Here is a 17,223-nt window from a genome sequence, read left to right as displayed (position 1 = left end):
CAAGGCCTGAGCCCCAGTCCCTGGCCAGGCAGATCCTGTCCCTCCCTCCTTGCTCAGGGCTCTTCCCAGGATGGGCACTGGCATGTGGGGATGTGCAATGCCAAGGGCAGGAGCATGGGGCGGCCCCTGCCAGGCTGCTGAGCAGGGACAAGGAGGCCATGAGGCCCCAGGCCTGCAAGGGTCACTTGTCCCATCGTGGCCTCAGGCCCAGGCCCAGCAGCCATGGCCAAAGTGCTGCCCAAGTTGGCTCTGGCAGGGCTGTCTTGCAGCTGCTGCCCATCCCTGTGCCCTGTGCAGCCCAGGCTGTCCCACGGTGTCCCTGTCCTGTGCCTCTGTCCCTGCAGGCTGTCGGCATTCCCCGGCTGCCCCACCTGGCTGGGCCCTTCCTTTGCTGACAGCTCTGCCTCCTGCCTGCCCCTGCCTGCCCACACAGAGCCTGGGGCTGACCCAGGCTCCTTCTGGGAGATGTGTTGTGCCACAGCCCTGCCCTGGGAGGGAAATTAATCTCTCCTTGTTTCCGTTCTGGATCTTCACAGCTGCACTTGGTGACATTATTTCTATCTCAGGTTCATTTCCACTATGAAGAAGAGGTCCAATATATTTGAATCCACCTTTGTCATCCTCACAGGCTATTCTTGTTCTGCCCTCAGTCTCCACCGAACCCAGGACTTCCAGTTCCCATACAGTGATCATGTTCTTGGGGCCTCCAAATCCCATCCTGGGAGATCTCTGGGCCTTCTCAAAGGTGCTCAGCCCTGGAGATGTGATTTAAGTCCAGGAATGGCTGAGTACATTTTTGCCCAAGATTATATTGGGGAATATAATACAGAATAATACACTGTATCTTTTAAGTGACTGAGGGCAGATTTAGATTTTCTGTAAGGATGAAATATTTTTTGATGATGGTGGCAGGACACTGGCATAGGGTGCCCTCAGAATTGAAACCCCATCACTGGATGTGTTTAAGGTCAGGGACTTTGTACAACCTGAACGAGTGAAGGTGTTCCTGGGTAATGGGAGTTTTACCAGAGACTCTTTTCGGTCTCTTCTAACTCAAACCATTTTACATTTCTTTGGTTCTTATATCCCAACTGCTTCTCCACAGGGCTGCAAATACCTATGCACACCCTGCCAGCATTTTAATGTGGCCTAATTCCCAACACTTCCATAAAAAGGAAAGAAATGCCATATTAGGGACATGAATTGCCATGTTTATGGAGGAATCATTAAAAGCCCCAAAAGTAAAGAAACTGAAAGGAAGGACCAAAATCTCAGTGTGAAAGATTCACCAAGTGGGACAATGGCAGAGACTCTGATGGTGACCTCCCAGCTGACGATGGGGATTTCTGCCTTGGGGTCTGAGTATCAGGATGGAAGGTCGCTCCCAGGAGGAGTCCCTGTGCATTTTCCTCCCCCATGGCTCTGCCCTTCCTGATCCAGCAGCTGTGGGGCAGCAGAGCGGGGACAGTGCAGGGACAGGCCTGGTTCTGACAGGGCTGTTGTGGTTTAGGAATGGTGCTCCCAATTTACTACACCTACTACCAAGACCACGTGTCACCCCAGATTTATATTCCCACCTGTCGGATCCCATTTTTCTCTTTGTTACTGTTTTATGGTTGATTTATGTTTGCTGGTTGTCGGTTTCTCTTCCCGGCTGTTTTATGTCCGGAGATAGCTCAGGGATGCCACTTGCTCGGTTTCTCGGTTGTTTCAAAGACCTGGAAAGGCCCAGGGTGGCCTTGGACAGCCCGGCGCTTCAAAGGACGAGGAGAGACTTCTGATCTTGTTTCGGTCTCAGTGTTTATTAATTGTTTATCTAAAAGATTTTCTTTCAGCCCGACAGAGGTCTGCACAGCAGTCAGCCATGGGCACACTCCCGCAGCCCCTGGGGCGGTCACTTATCTTTATATCCAAAGTTACGTGTACAATATTTATGATTTTTCTCCAATACTTTCTACTCTTATTAGCCGGTGTACTTTTAGTAAAGACCAATCCCAAAGTGCCACCATCACCACAGAAGATGGAGGCCAAGAAGAAGAAGAAGAAGGACAGGACACACCCCAATTCCTCCATCTTACTTCTTTAGACCCCCCTGTACAGAAATCCTAAACCCTGTGTTCTACACCTTAATTAACTTATCCCTTCACCATTCACCCAGTGAAATCCTCCCAGTCCTCATACAGGTGTCATCTCCTGTGTAGGATCAAAGTCCTGTCACCAGACACTTCTGGCAACATTCCAGGACTCCCGAGCCCCCCAAGGGTGGTCTTGGTCGCTCTGCACCCTCATCCTGAGGTGCTGAGATCCCACATCTCCCCCTTCTGTTTGCACTAGGAAAACTTCTTTCGCTATCCGATTCATAGCGTGTTTTAAACATGCAAATATGCATGGGATAACAAGTATGAGGATTAGTAGAATTATTAAAACATAGAACTCTACCCCTAAAATTCCTCTCCAAATGGGAGAGATGTCAAAGAATTCTACCCTTAAAATTCCTCTCCAAATGGGAGAGATGTCAAAGAATTCTACCATACATTCTGCTTTTGCTGACTAATAGGTATATTACCCCCATTGCTTACTGCAATGAATGAAAGAACGATGCAGATAAGCATCATAAAACTCATGGCTTCGCTTCTATGTGAAATCATTGTTCGCTTTTCATTCAGGACCTTAACAGAGAATTCCCCCAAAGTCCTTAGTTTCTTTTTATTTCTCTTCCGAGTTGTCTTGTGCAGTCTGAGTCTCGACTCCTGTCTGAGTACTCGTCTTTTTGTTTCTTGGATCTTGTTTCTCGGATCCGCGTTTTCATGTTCTCGCACTCGAAATGGTTTCACGTGTCGTGCCGACACCCACGTCAGACCTCGCTCTGTGGAGATACAAGCGAAAGCCTTGCCCCCCACTAGGTGGCGCTGTCACCGGCCTCCCCAGGTCGGACGACAGCATGGGCTCGACTGCCCCTCGTCCTGTCAACTGCCGTGTTCGTGATCTCGTTTGAGACCGTGTCTGTCTGGCTTTTAATTCAGCTGGAAATGGAGCTTGAACACCAGAACGTCTCCCTTGAAGGGAAGGGACTGGAACTCCGAGGGTTTTCATCCAGAGGTACCAAGGCTGAAGAGGGTGTGGAGCCCCTGGGACATAGGATCCCGAGCACGGCCCCTCCTCGCCCGAGACGTCACGGGCCCGCCCCCGCCCGCGCTCTACTCTCTGCGCATGCGTGCTCTCCGAGCCTCTCCCCGTCTCTCCTGGGCTGACGTCACTCTCCCCCCCTTGTTCCACCTCCCAGGTCTCCTCCCTCGGTCTGCCCCTGACTCTGTCTCTGTGTCCATTCCTCCCGCCGGTGTGTACGGTCTGCCCCCCGCCGGCACCCGGGCCCGCCCCGCCCCGCAATTCGAGCCGAATTTGTCCGCGGGTTTTTGCGAGTTCTGCCCGCCGCGCGCGTCTCCGCTATTCTGCCGGCCGGAGCGGCCGCCACCCCCCGGCGCCGTGCTGACAAAAGCCGCACCGGGACATGTGTCTCCCGGTATCTCTTCTCCCGCGCTCCCCGCCGGCTCCGCCGCTACCGCGCGCCGTGCCCCCGCGAGGAAGCGCCCCCCCCCGATCCCTTCTCTGTCCCCCTTCACCCCCCCCTCCGATCCTGACTCCCCTGTACTCTCCGGAGTTTCAGGACGCTTTAGGAGCTTCCTGGGGTTTCTGGGTTTTGGGACCGGGGCTTTAATATTTTTTCCTGCTCTCTTTTCTCGAGAGCCCTTTCCCCCTGGCTTCTTAAGGCCAGAAATAATTTTTTTTTTCCCGGAGCTTTGCTCCCCCACCCTTCTGCTGAGGATGCAGAGCAACTTTTCGTTGCTCTCCCAGTCTTTTCGACTGAACCGGTATGCTTTTCTTTTTTTTTTCTTTTTCCGGGAGCCTTGCTCCCCCACCCTTCTGTTGAGGATGCTCTCCCAGTCTTTTCGACTGAACCGGTATGCTTTTCCAGCAATACCCTTGCCGACGAGAGCAGCTTTAACGCTGTCTCGTCTTTTTTGTCGTTAAGAAATATCAGTACCTATTGATTTCCTGCCAAAACCCCACTTCCAATAGCAGGCATGTTTCGGCAAGTGGGTAATTAAGCCTTGCCCACAACAATAGCTGTTTTAATACTTTCTTTGGGATCTCTTCTGTGTGTGCTTGAGCCACGCCTTGTAAGGCGGACAAAATTTCCCGTTGTTCTTGGGAGAGTGTGTGCAATTATGTTCTTATATTTTGACCTTCTCACCGAATCTGTCGTCAGAGCTGTCCGAAGCCTCCCGTCTCTGTCCAGCAGGTCACAGGAGAAGGATCCGGAGGCGCCTTCCGGTTCCGATCCGGGCTGCTCTGCTACGAACTGTCTTCGGTAGAAGCTGAGAGATGTAATTCTCAGTGACTGCTGTTTTTTGCAGACGCTTCTGGCTGTTTTTCTTTCTCTTCTTCTTTTTCTTTTTTCTTCAGGCTTCTCTCCTCAGGAGCTATCAGTGCTCTCCTGGGAATTCGTCCTAGATTGGAGCTGCCCTCTTTGCTTTTCAGTTCTTGAGCTTCAGCTCTTCAGGGCTGATCCCCCCCCCGAAAGGGTTGGTGGGGAGTAGCCCACGCAGTGAACGCCACTGTCGGAGTTTCATTTTTCTCTTTCTCTTCTGTTTTATGGTTGATTTATGTTTGCTGGTTGTCGGTTTCTCTTCCCGGCTGTTTTATGTCCGGAGATAGCTCAGGGATGCCACTTGCTCGGTTTCTCGGTTGTTTCAAAGACCTGGAAAGGCCCAGGGTGGCCTTGGACAGCCCGGCGCTTCAAAGGACGAGGAGAGACTTCTGATCTTGTTTCGGTCTCAGTGTTTATTAATTGTTTATCTAAAAGATTTTCTTTCAGCCCGACAGAGGTCTGCACAGCAGTCAGCCATGGGCACACTCCCGCAGCCCCTGGGGCGGTCACTTATCTTTATATCCAAAGTTACGTGTACAATATTTATGATTTTTCTCCAATACTTTCTACTCTTATTAGCCGGTGTACTTTTAGTAAAGACCAATCCCAAAGTGCCACCATCACCACAGAAGATGGAGGCCAAGAAGAAGAAGAAGAAGGACAGGACACACCCCAATTCCTCCATCTTACTTCTTTAGACCCCCCTGTACAGAAATCCTAAACCCTGTGTTCTACACCTTAATTAACTTATCCCTTCACCATTCACCCAGTGAAATCCTCCCAGTCCTCATACAGGTGTCATCTCCTGTGTAGGATCAAAGTCCTGTCACCAGACACTTCTGGCAACATTCCAGGACTCCCGAGCCCCCCAAGGGTGGTCTTCGTCGCTCTGCACCCTCATCCTGAGGTGCTGAGATCCCACACCCACCATTGCCCCCCCACACCACAGGGGCTTTGCCTGGCCTGGCCCTGATTGATCTCAGCCCATATTTCACAGTCAGGGATAACCTGGAGATGGTGTCCAGGGTTCACCCTTGTGTGGCCAGTCCAGACCCCCCTGAGGCACTTTAATCCTGGCTGCCCCATCCTCCTGTCTGTTGTTGTGATGCTCTTCAGTGCCCAACTCTTGGGCACGTGAGCATCCACAGGAGGGAGTTTCACAGCCAACTTCTCCCCCAGACAGAGATGTCTTGACCCAGTCCAGCAGCTCAGCTGGGTTTCCCTCTGTGCTCCCAACTGTCCTTTTTCCATGGTTCCAGCCACCCCAGAGAGCATCTCCCACCATCCCTGAGTCAGTGCAGAGGTGCAACGTTGACCATTTCTCTCGCTCAGAGCTCCAGGGATGGTCCCAGTGCTGCAGTGACTGCAGGAAAGGGGACCCCACAATGGGACATTTCTTGGTCAGATACAGACAGGAAGAGTGACAAACTGTCTGTGACTCGGGTTTTGGCCTCGCAGCCCCCGCCGTGGTTTGCAGGGAGCTGCAGTGTGGCTCGGCCCTGGCTGTACCCAGCAGTGCTGGCCTGGGAGAAGATGTTGGTGCCAGCTGGCCCAGGGAGCTGCAGCGTGTGGGGAACGAGTTCCTCCTGGCCTCCTGCCCCAGGGTGGCACTGCAGGGCCTCATGGAGCCAAGGGGCCATTGTAGCTCTTCAGGGCCCCATGGAATTAAGGGGACTCTTTGGACATTGTGGGGCCTTGTGGGACTGAGGCCATCGTGACACTTTAGAACCAAGGGGCCACTGTGAAACTACAGGGCCTTGTGGAACTGACACTGAAATCACCCAAAAAGAAACTTTCTAACACAGTTTGAGTATCAAAAAGAATTCATTTTTATTGCAGCACTGATCACTTGGAGGATCCTTCCTCCATTCAAGTGCCCCAAACATCATGCGAACAGAGGTTTTATGACACACACAAGTTCCATATTTATGAGCTATAGAGGTTTTATGACACACACAAGTTCCATATTTATAAGCTATTCCTCTGTGATGCTCTACATCGGCCTGTAGGCCACACAGTATAAATAATTCCAACTTCATAAGTTATTTATTATATAATTACCTTGCTTATGTAATTCGACCAGTAAGAGCAGGCCCAGGCCATTGGAGACTCAGGCTGCTATTGGCTGGTTAGCTGAGTAGTAACTGGCTCAGCCAATGAGGATTACCTTCATGGGCCTTCTCATCTATATAAGGAAGTTAGATCTCAATAAAGCTGCCTGTTGCTGCATGAACACATACAGTCTAGTCAACTGTCTCCACGGGCAGGAGTTACTCCACTCTCAGGCATGCAGAGTGCTGCCAAAACGTGGCACCACTGAGCACTAGGACGGCCTTGCTGGTGCCAGGAAAGCTCAGCAGCACCTTTTTCTCCCAGCAGCATAACACTGGCACAGGCACTGAGCAGCCACAGGCAGCTGACTACTGCTGGGAGACAAAAACCCCAAAACTGGGGGGTTTACCGGGCAGAAAAAACATGGAGGCACTTTTCTGATGATGCCTACTCTCATCAAGGCTTCATCCAGCAAGAGGAATAGATAAGCTAAACTTATTTCTGGATAAACCACGTCATTTCCACCCTGAGGACCTAAGGCTAGCACAGGAGCCAGCAGAGGCCTTTTAGACAGCAAAACATTTTTGCCCATTTTCCCAGGCTGGCTCACGGTCACACTTCACCCATGTGGCTCCAGAGCTCTTGCTGTGTCCCGTGGGCAGGTTATCCCTTCACATCTGCTCTCGCAGGCTCCAGTGCCCTCCCGGAGCACCTCCCCGGCTGTCCCAGCACAGCTCAGCACAGCTCAGCTCGGGGTTCCACACGCGACGGGGCCGGGGCACCTCAGAGCTGCTCCTTCGGGCGGGTCACCGCCATCGGTCATCGGCTGAAGGCCTAAAGAGAGGACAGCAGAAACATCACAAATAAGCCATTAGTTCCATCTGTATTCACAAAGCTCAACAGCAGCGGCCTGGCTTGTGGCAGAGGACAAAAGCCAGCACACCAAGCGAAAGGCTGAGGAATTAATGCTGAACTGCACAGCCGAGCAACATCCCCAGTCTCCCAGCCGAACAGCTAAATAGGAGGCAGTGAGTATTTCAGGTGGCGCCTTCCTGCCCCGGAGCCCCGGTCTCCAGCCCCGCTGCTGCCGCCACCCGTCCCTGTAACCCCCCCCCCCTCACCTCATGGCGGCGGTGGCCCCTCATGGCGAGGGAGCTCGGCCCGCCAGAGCTGCTCCTTGCCCTCACGGCGGCGAGCTGAACGAGCCCAGCCCACCAGAGCTGCTCCTTGCCCTCACGGCGGCGAGCTGAACGAGCCCAGCCCACCAGAGCTGCTCCTTGCCCTCATGGCGGCGAGCTGAAGGAGCCCAGCCCGACAGAGATGCTCCTTGCCCTCACGGCAGCGAGCTGAAGGAGCCCAGCCCGCCAGAGCCACTCCCTGCCCTCATGGCGAGGGAGCCCGGCCCACCAGAGCCGCTCTTGGCCCTCATGGCGGCGAGCTGAAGAAGCCCAGCCCCCCAGAACCGCTTCATCTCCACACGGCGGCGGGGACAGAAAAGGAGCAGGCCTGGCCACGCTGCCGAGGTGATTCCACAGACACCGCCCCGCTCGCTTCGGCCGCTCCCCCCGGGGCGGGGAAAAACCTCGGTAATCAGGCACCGGGAGGGACTTTAAGATCATCTCGTCCCACTCCCTGCCATGGGCAGGTACACCTTCCACTGTCCCAGGTTGCTCCAGTCCCTGTCCGACCAGGCCTTGGACACTTCCAGCATCCCTGACAGAGCCGGAGCAGGAACACGATCTGTGGAGCTGGGAGAACTGAACTCAAGCACCGGCTCATGGGAAGCAGAGGGCTGGTGAGCTGCCTCTGCTTGCCCCTGATGTGTCCCACTTCGGGCACAGGAGGTAGAAGTGTCAGCTCAGAAACAAAAATCCAGCCCTGAAATAAGCAGAGAAAAAGCTGTGGCACTGCCAAGTGCCTTGCTGGGAGAAACACAATTCCACACCTTCCCTGACCTCCACTGGATGCTGTAATATCAGCCCAGTGCTCTGTGTATCCATGTCTGGGCACAGCAGTGTAACTGTAACTCCCTCGCTGGGGATCCATTCAAAGGAAGTTTTTCTCTGTGCTTTGTGCTCCATTGAGACACTTGAAGGCCTTTCCAGAAAGCCTGGCATCCCTCCCCCATGCTCCTCATGTGCTTATGCTCTCAGAGCTCAGCAGTGAACTCAGCTGGAGCTGCGCCTTGCCTCAGGCAATCATCCACTCCAGCTCTGTCTTCTTCAAATGTTTCATGGTCTATTTTCAGCCCAAGCAGGCAGCTATTCTTCCTGGATGTGGGGTGCTCCTCTCCAGCTCAGCCTGATCCTGCCTTGTCCTGGGAAGCTCTGAGCTTGTTGTGCCCAGGACACTGCTGTGTGCAGGGACAGAGGCTGGTGCTGAGCAGAAGGAGCTCGGTGCTTCCCCTGTCACTGATGAACCTGGTGAGGAACAGGTTTCCCAGCTATGCCCAGTGCACACAGCAAAACCTGTCTGGGGAGAGACAGGTAAGAGCAGACACAGAACACTTCATGCTCTTGTTCCTGGGGGTCTCCCTGCCCATGGCCAAGGGCACGTGCCCACACAGGCATGGATGATGACTCTGCCAAGACCCTAAGCCACAGCTTCAGTTTAGAACTGTTTAATTCATTAGCCCAGCATGGGGCCCAAATGAATATGCTTTGTCTCCTTAATAAAACATTTTCAGCAGGATTGGGGAGATACTTCAAAAGCTTCCTGAATGCCAAATACCAGAACTCAGCAACTCTCAGTGCCAGGACCAGTCTCTCACTTCCCAGTATGGATTCCCTCTGTGTGCACAGCTTTTTCTCTGCTTGCTGGCCTTGGAGGGGGGCTCAAACAAAGGCCTGCACATCATTTGTGAACTTTGGGTGAAAAGCATCAAACCAGATGAAACACAGCAGAGCCGCTCTGCCGTGGGGGTGAAGCCCTTTTCTGTCACAGGAATGAGCACTCTGCATTAGCTGCAGCCAGTCCCTGTTGTTCATCTTGGCTTGCTGACCACTAAACAGAGCCTCCTTTTCTCCTGCAAGTGTCCTGGCAAGGCCTGAAAGGACTGAGAAGCTTTGTTCCAAGCCAGATTAGAGATATGAGTTAGTACAAAACAAAAGCCCAGCAAGCCTCCTGGAGAGTTCCTCTAGTCTAGACACAGCCTCCCCTGAGCTCCCTGCATCCCAGCACAGCCCTGCAGCTTGTGTTCAAAGCAACTCAACTGGCTCCAGAAGCCTGGGTAACCTCTGTTGAGTGAATGTTCAGTTGCAGCATAAAGGAGGAATCACATCTGAGTGATTTTGCTCCCATAAATTAGCAGGATGGGTTAAACCAGGACATGAGCACTGTCTGCTGGCACAGTGCATCCACTCAAGAGATCTGCACTGGCATGGAGCTGTAGTGCCTCAAAAGACGTGTGCTCCAAGCCTGGGGTGGGACATCCCCCATGTAGCTGATATCTGCAGCTCCTGTGGCAGCAAGAGAGATCCTTTACTGTCACCTCAGCCCTGAACACACCCGTGCCCAGGGCTCACTGCCTGCCCCCCGTCACTGCTCAGCTCTGGCACTGCAGGGCTGCTACTGTGATCCTTCTGTACCAATCAGATTTTGGCTCAACACCATTTGGCCACACTGTCAGTCACTGGAGAAAAAGACAGAGTAGTACTGTGGGAAGAGGAAGAAAATTCAGTAAACCTATGGAAGAAAAGATCTGTGGATGTACATCATCATTTACCATGGTGGTCACCTCCAGCCCCACAGCCAAGCACGTTCAGGCTTTGGTGAGAAGAACTTTTATCCCCCTGGTGTCTGTCATGGCTGGGGCCCGTGATGATGACACCTCATGGGTGTTGGTGCTTGCACAGCCCTGTGAGTGACACCAGCCTTGCTTGGCTCCCACACAGCAGAAGGCAGGGCAGCCATGGCCTCGATGGTGCCTTTTCCTCTTTGAGGTGCTGCACCCAGGTCAGGGATACCCCACACATGAGCACAGACTGGGAGAAGAGCTCATTGACCAGCAAAGAAGGACTTGGAGGATATAATGGATGAAAAGCTGGACATGAGCCAACAGTGGCAGCCCAGAAACTCCCCTGTGCTGGGCTGCACCCACAGAGGAGTGGGCAGCAGGTGAGGGGAGGATGTCCCCCTCTATTCTGCCCTTGTGAGATACCCCTGCAGAGCTGCTCCAGCATCAGGAGGACCTGGAGCTGTTGGAGCAAGTCCAGAGAGGCCATGGAGATGCTCCCAGGATTGGAGCCCCTCTGCCATGGAGCCAGGCTGGGAGAGCTGGGGGTGCTCACCTGAACAAAAGAAGGCTCCAGGGAGAGCTCAGAGCCCCTTCCAGGGCCTAAAGGGGCTCCATGAGAGCGGGAGAGGGACTGGGGACAAGGGATGGAGGGACAGGACACAGGGAATGGCTCCCACTGCCAGAGGGCAGGGATGGATGGGATATTGGGAATCAGGAATTGTTCCCTGTGAGGGTGGGCAGGCCCTGCCAGGGTGCCCAGAGCAGCTGAGGCTGCCCCTGGATCCCTGGCAGTGCCCATGGCCAGGCTGGACAGTGGGGCTGGGAGCAGCCTGGGACAGTGGGAAGTGTCCCTGCCATGGCAGGGGGAGGAATAAAATTATTTTTATGGTCTCTTCTGACCCAACCCATTCTGTAATTCCATCATCTCCTCTGCCTCCACAGAGGGGCCATTTCCACTTCCCCACTGCCATCACAAGATGGCATTCCAGACCTAAAAGCTGACCTGGCTCAGCTGATACTTGGAGATCTTTTCCAGGCCCTGGGGTGTCCAACCCCAGAAGAAGCTGTGGATTTAACCCTGCCTGCTGAGCTCTTCTGCCAGGTCTCAGCCCTGACACTGCCTTTTAATCACATCCTTTAACGCCAGGGCTGTGCCTTAATCAGCTGCACTGAAACACTGCTGCCGTTACTGTGTAACCCTGAGCCATCTAATTGCACTGAGTTAAGCCAGTTACAGCTTTGACAGTGGATGTCATGCAGAGCACTTTAATCTTGACCTGCAATACCTCGGGCTCTTGCAGGGCCTCCTCTGCCTCCGAGGACACGCTGCTAATCAGACCGAGCCAGGATGTAGTTTAAGACGGACAAAGGGAGCCAAGGGCAAATCATGAGCAAAACGAATCTGACTCATTTTGTTACAAAGCAGTGTTGAAGGTGTTGAAGGTAGAGCTGCCTTTTCTTTGCCTCAGAATGATTTGGGAGAGTAGTGAGAATAATTTGTTTCAATAATTTATAACTTCAAAATAATAACAAAAAAAAAGAGAGAGAAAAATCACTCTTCTTAGATATGTTTTTTAAAAAGAAAGCTTATTTTGAGTTAGGTGCATAAAGCACTGAGCACTGGTGCAGTGTGTTGTCCACAGTGTCTGCTCCCACGTGTGAGTGGGTGCTCCAGGCTTCACCCACCAGTTGCTCCCTGCAGGAAGAACCCATGATCCAACCATCTCTTTCCCTGGCCAAGGGCCTGCAGCCTCCCACCGGGGCTTGGTGCCATGTCCTGGGTGCCAGCTCTGCCAGCACAGCTCCCTGGGGGTGGCAGTGGGGCAGGATCTGCTGCTCAGCTGCCTCGGAGGCTGGGGCTGGCTGTGTCGCTCTGGGCAGCTCAGGAAAGGCTGCTCCAGCTGTTCCTTGCAGGGAGCTGGAGCAGCAACCTCACTTGATCGGGGGAAAGAGCAGTCAGGAAAGGTTGCATAACCCCGATCAGGCTGCCAGAGGGGCGGTGCAGCAGCAGCAAGGGCAGTGCCACTCTGGATGTGGCTGGGCAGGAGCGTGCCCTGCCTGTGGGACCCTGCCTGTGGGACCCTGCAGCCCCTCTGTCCATTCACTCTTGCCTGGGTCTCCTGGCCCTGTCAGAGCTTGCTGGTTTTGTTGTTCAAAATGCCCTTGGGCAGCTCGAGGAGCCCGTGCAGTTCCCTCTGTTCTGGGCTGAAACTGCTGCACAGCAATTCCTTTTTCCATTTCATCTCTGGCAGAGCCCTTGAGCTTTGCTCCCTTCCTCTTCCACCCTCCTCTCCTCCTTCTGAGCTTCTCCTTGGCCAGAGGACAGATCACAAACCACAAGCTCTGCTATTCATCTACCAGATCCCAAGCCACTGTCTCAGTGTGATAAAGGTGATCTGCTAATCGTGTGGAGAGGATCCCCCAGGATGCAAACCCCTGCTGGCATCTGTGGCAATTCCATGGCATCAGCCACAGGGTCAAACGTACAAGGGGGGGTTGCAGCTGCCTTGCCCGAGTGTGGGCACCACAATCAACCTGCCTCAGGAATTGAGACCTGCACAAGGCCGACCAAACACACCTGCGTCCTTCCAGTGCCCCACCAGGTCTCCTGGCAGCAAGGAATTTGCTTTAGTTCTGTGAGTTTTATAAAGCCTGACTCAAACCCCAGGGATTTCAGGCAGTGCTGACACGCAGAGTGGGGTGGTGTGAGCACAGCCCTGGGGTCAGGTGCTGGGGCAGATGGGTGGGCACGTCAACATCAACCCAATGTTTTAGAGCAGAGCTAACTAGGAACAGCTTATTCCATTAAGAAAAAAAGAAAACCAATAATCATTCTTAATTAGGACAGAAACCTCCAGATAGGCTTTTTTAAAGAAAATGCCTAAAAATACCATTTTTGCTTTGATTTGAAAACTATTTTTTGCTCTTCAGACTGTAAGATAAAACAATTTGAATTGATGATGCATTTCACAGCAAAAATACATCCCTTTTCATCTTGAAAATGCTGAAATGAGTTGTTACAAAATTTTCAATGTTTACCCCCTTTCTTAAAAAACAAAATTTTTAATTTAGATGAAATGTCTTTTTTTTTTTTCCTAATGGAAAGTCTTGATTACATTTTTACCCAACAGTTCTAATTAGAATTAAAAATTACAGCTGATTCTTGGTGGGGTGATAAACAGCTGGACTGCACAGCCCTCTCCACTCTGGGACTTCCAAACAAGCCCCAGCCCTGGCAGTTTAGCCTTCTGCAACATTTTAGACTTGTCTAGTCACTGGAATTTATTTTTCTTTCTTTTTTCCCACCCTTTCTCCTCTGAGGGTTAGATTTTACCAGTGCAGCATCTCTAACAGTCAGGGAACTTCACAGTGAGTTGAGATCGCATTGATTTCTCGAGGAAGAAGCCGCATACTAATTTTTCCTGTTTTCCTCCCTTGAGGAACACAGGTAACAGCTCCAGGAAGGCAGCTGGGTTTGTAGATATTATGTTTACCCACTGGCTGACAGGGAATTCTGAGGTCTGTGGGACCATCATGGGACACAAGGAGACTTTGGCTGGTCTGGTGCAAGGCTGGATTTGCTGAGAAAGAATGTGGGATTAAAGCAGAACAGGTTAAACCTGAAAGAAGCGTCAGGTGAAGATCAGGGGACGGATCAGTCCATGCTATGCTGCCAGAGCTTCCCCCTGCCTCCAGGATGATCCTCACAATCCAGCTCTGTAGGGTGAGGAAAGGAACACTGGAGCAGCGAATGAAGAGGAAATGACTGTGGTGGAGGGGAAGGGAAGATGTCAGAGTCTGCTCTTAAACCCCCAAACCCTCTATTCCAGGCACCCAGGCAAGTTTGTCCAGCCTTTGCAGGCAACCTCCAGAGAGCCAAGAGGCACTGGGACATCCTCTTTCAGGGGACTGGTGTCCCCAGTGCCACTGTGACTCCTGGACTGCCATGTCCAGTGCTTTTCATGCCTGCTCATCCCTGGGCTGGCTCCAGGCTGTTAATGGCTGATCTCTCCCTGGAAACAAGCCCACGGCCTTTGCCTGTCCCACCTCGCCCCTCCCAGTCCCCTGCCAAACAGTTATGACCTTCTTGGACAAACCTGAGATAGTATTAAACGAGAGGGACGTTTTCATACACATATGTCCCTGTGATTAATGGATTAAGAGATTCTGTGCAAATTAAAGCCTTTCTTCATGCTTTGCACATCCAGCTCTTCAGCTGTTGTTCTTTCCCTTCTAGTCCTTTACAGAAGTCCCTGTGGGCCTTGCTTGCCCCATTCCTTTTGCTGCAGTTTTCTCCCCACAGTGACCCAGGGATTTCCCCCAAATCCTTGTGCCCACTGAGTCCTGGGCAGACCCTGCTGCTCCTGAATCAGCACTGTGGAGAGGAGGATGCTGTGAGCACAGCTTGTTTATACACAGAATCAGCCCAAGAGAGGGGCTGTAAATGCCTCTTTATTTCCATATTTATCATTGCAGCTCAGATGGATGAGGAACCCACTGGAAAGTTTAGATGAAACAGAGAAGAAATGAAAAACTGTTGGCAAGTGGCGGCTCAGCTGAGACTGGCAGCCTCAAGGGCTTCCAGAAGGAAAAAGGCTTTCAATTCCTGCACTGCTGCTCCATAACAACCCAATTCCTCTTCCAGGCCAGGAGGAGTGGGGCAGCTGAGGAACCCTGCCCTCCTATGATCCCACCCCAGGGAGATAGACCTGAGACCCCAAAGCAGCACGTTTGGTCTTGCTGATGTTTGGCAGGGCTGATTTCTTCCCAGAGCAGCAGCAGAGTGTGGGTGTGGAGGCTCCGTGAGGATCTCCAGGTGATGGGCACTGTGGTCACCCATGCCATGGTGGAAAGTGGCCACAAAGGCTTTGCTGGACACCTTTGGAACATCCAGTGCTGGGTGCTGGTGATGGATGATGATTTAAAGCCCATTTGTGCAGGGAATAATGGCTCATAACCATCCCCTCTCCTTTAGTGGTGTGACACTGCTGAGATGGGTGGTCTCATTTCCACCTTAGGGGAGGTGTTTTATTAATTGTCCCTGGCCTTGCTCCTGAGCCCGTGTGTGCTGTGATGTGGACGTGCTTCAAATGCAGTGACAAGGAGGTGGCAGCCAGGATGTGGCTCCTGGGGGAGGCAGCCAGAGAGGCAGGGATGGTGCTGCCCACAGCTGTCCAGTGATCTGAAACCTTCAGCCCTGGGAGGGAGTGACTGCTCCAGACTAAGGGAGTCTGACTTTGCTGGGGGATAACCAGGACTGTGTGTCTGTGACCGGGCTCTGTTCCATGGGGAGGAGGCAGGGGATTGAACTGTCCCCTTGCTGCCTGCATGGCCCTCTCTGCTGGCCAATTTTTCACCTAAATCCTGGCTTGAGCACCCATAAAGGCCCCTGCCCAGATCATCTGGCATGATGGCTTCTAGAAAAGCATCCCTAGGGTCGCTGTCCCTGCCTAGTCACAGCTGAGCTGGTGGCACTGAAAACTTGAGTTTCCATTCACATCCCTCCTGTACCTGCAGGTCCCTGTGCCCTCACTCTGGGCTTTATTCTCCTCCCTGCTTTCCCCTCATTTGTGCCCGGCTCCGGAGGAGAGCACTGGGAATTGATCACTGTGTTGGCTTCGCTGATTTAATCCAAATTTAACCAGGCGAGGGAGCGAGCAGGGAGCGAGCAAGGGCAGCCCGGGGGCCCGGCATGGTGTGAAGAACCCGTCGGTGCCGAGCGGTGCCGTTAATAACGGGGGTGAAAGGCGGCAGCCCCCCGGCATCGCCCCTCTCACCCTGGCACAGCTCCCACGGGGACAGAGCTGTCCTGGGGACACGGCACAGGGACCGTCAGGGGCTGTCACCCAGCGGGTGCTGAGCCCTCAGTGCCAGGACAAAGCTGTCCTGGGGACATGGCACAGGGACCGTCAGGGGCTGTAACCCGGCAGGCCTGACCCCGAGCTGTGCCAGGGCTGCATGGGCAGCAGCTCACCTGCGAACCCCGAGCTGCATCCCCGCCGGCAGAGCCCTTCTAGAGCAGGGATGGCCCCGGGCTCATTGCATCCCACTTATGGCTCCAGAGCCCCCGAGGGACTGATGGCAAAAGCCTTTGGATGAGTCTCTTATTTTGGCAGTGAATGAAATAGGATTTGTGCTGCTGGTGATAAGAGACTGCAAGATGGACTCATCTGATCCTCACAGCAATTCAGAGAGGCTGATGCTGACATGGCAGAACAGGTCCTACAATAGTGTTCATGTCCCAGCACACAAAATGGGTGAGAAAAAGCATTTTTAAAAGTGACTGGGGAAACTCTGCAGTTATGATGCTATCCTATCTCAAGCCCAGGGTTCCGCTCCGGCCTCTTTGGAGTCACAAGTACTTAAAAAATGCTCTGCTCTGAACTCAGGCTGGGTCATGACTCATGTCTTGGGCTGTAAAAATGCATTTCATTGTGACAGCAGGAAAGTGGCTGTGGGCAGCGCTCTGGCAGCGGTGAGGCTGGCTAGGGCAGGCTGTTCAGCAATTACACCCACTGGAGCCCAAATTCCATCTCATATTTTGCTACAGCACACAAAAAAGGTTCAGGGGAAGGAAAGGCTGAAGGGGAAAAGTGTTTCACTTAAAAATCCTGGTAGGACTCTATGCAGTGGCTTGTCTGGCCACAAATCCATCTGTTTTGGTGCAAGTGCAAAGCCTGGACCTGCCACCTGGAAATGTGACCTCAAGAGTCTCCTGTAGCCTGTGGAGTTGCTTTGTACCCAGAAGAGACACCTCTCATGCTCATCCTGGCATCCTTCCAGAGAGAAAAGGGCAACTGAACCCTCTGGATGTCTGTGCCTTGCTGTGGGCCTTGTCTCTGGGTCTTCCCCCAACCAAAACTACTTGCAGGTACTTTTAGTATGAACCCATCACCAAAAACTAAGTTACCTGTCAAGGGCAGCACTGTGAGGCTTCACAGCATTGGCACCTTGGGACTTAATTTTGCTTGTGGACTTAAATGTCCAGTTATGTATCTGGGAGTGT

At 52.8% G+C, this 17,223-nt stretch overlaps 1 non-coding gene across 1 annotated transcript; it reads right to left on the bottom strand.

Annotated features, from left to right (window-relative positions):
* Window positions 1-6,656: 6,656 nt before the first annotated feature.
* On the bottom strand, window positions 6,657-6,860 carry LOC134434512 (small nucleolar RNA SNORA74). Its single transcript, XR_010031870.1, has one exon. It is a non-coding gene; the product is annotated as a small nucleolar RNA SNORA74 (small nucleolar RNA).
* Window positions 6,861-17,223: the final 10,363 nt, after the last annotated feature.

This window comes from Melospiza melodia, unplaced genomic scaffold, assembly GCF_035770615.1.
Source record: "Melospiza melodia melodia isolate bMelMel2 unplaced genomic scaffold, bMelMel2.pri scaffold_37, whole genome shotgun sequence".
In the NCBI taxonomy this organism is placed as follows: Eukaryota; Metazoa; Chordata; class Aves; order Passeriformes; family Passerellidae; genus Melospiza; species Melospiza melodia.
The sequence above is the reverse complement of the archived record's forward strand: the minus strand, read 5'-3'. Positions and strand labels throughout refer to the sequence as shown.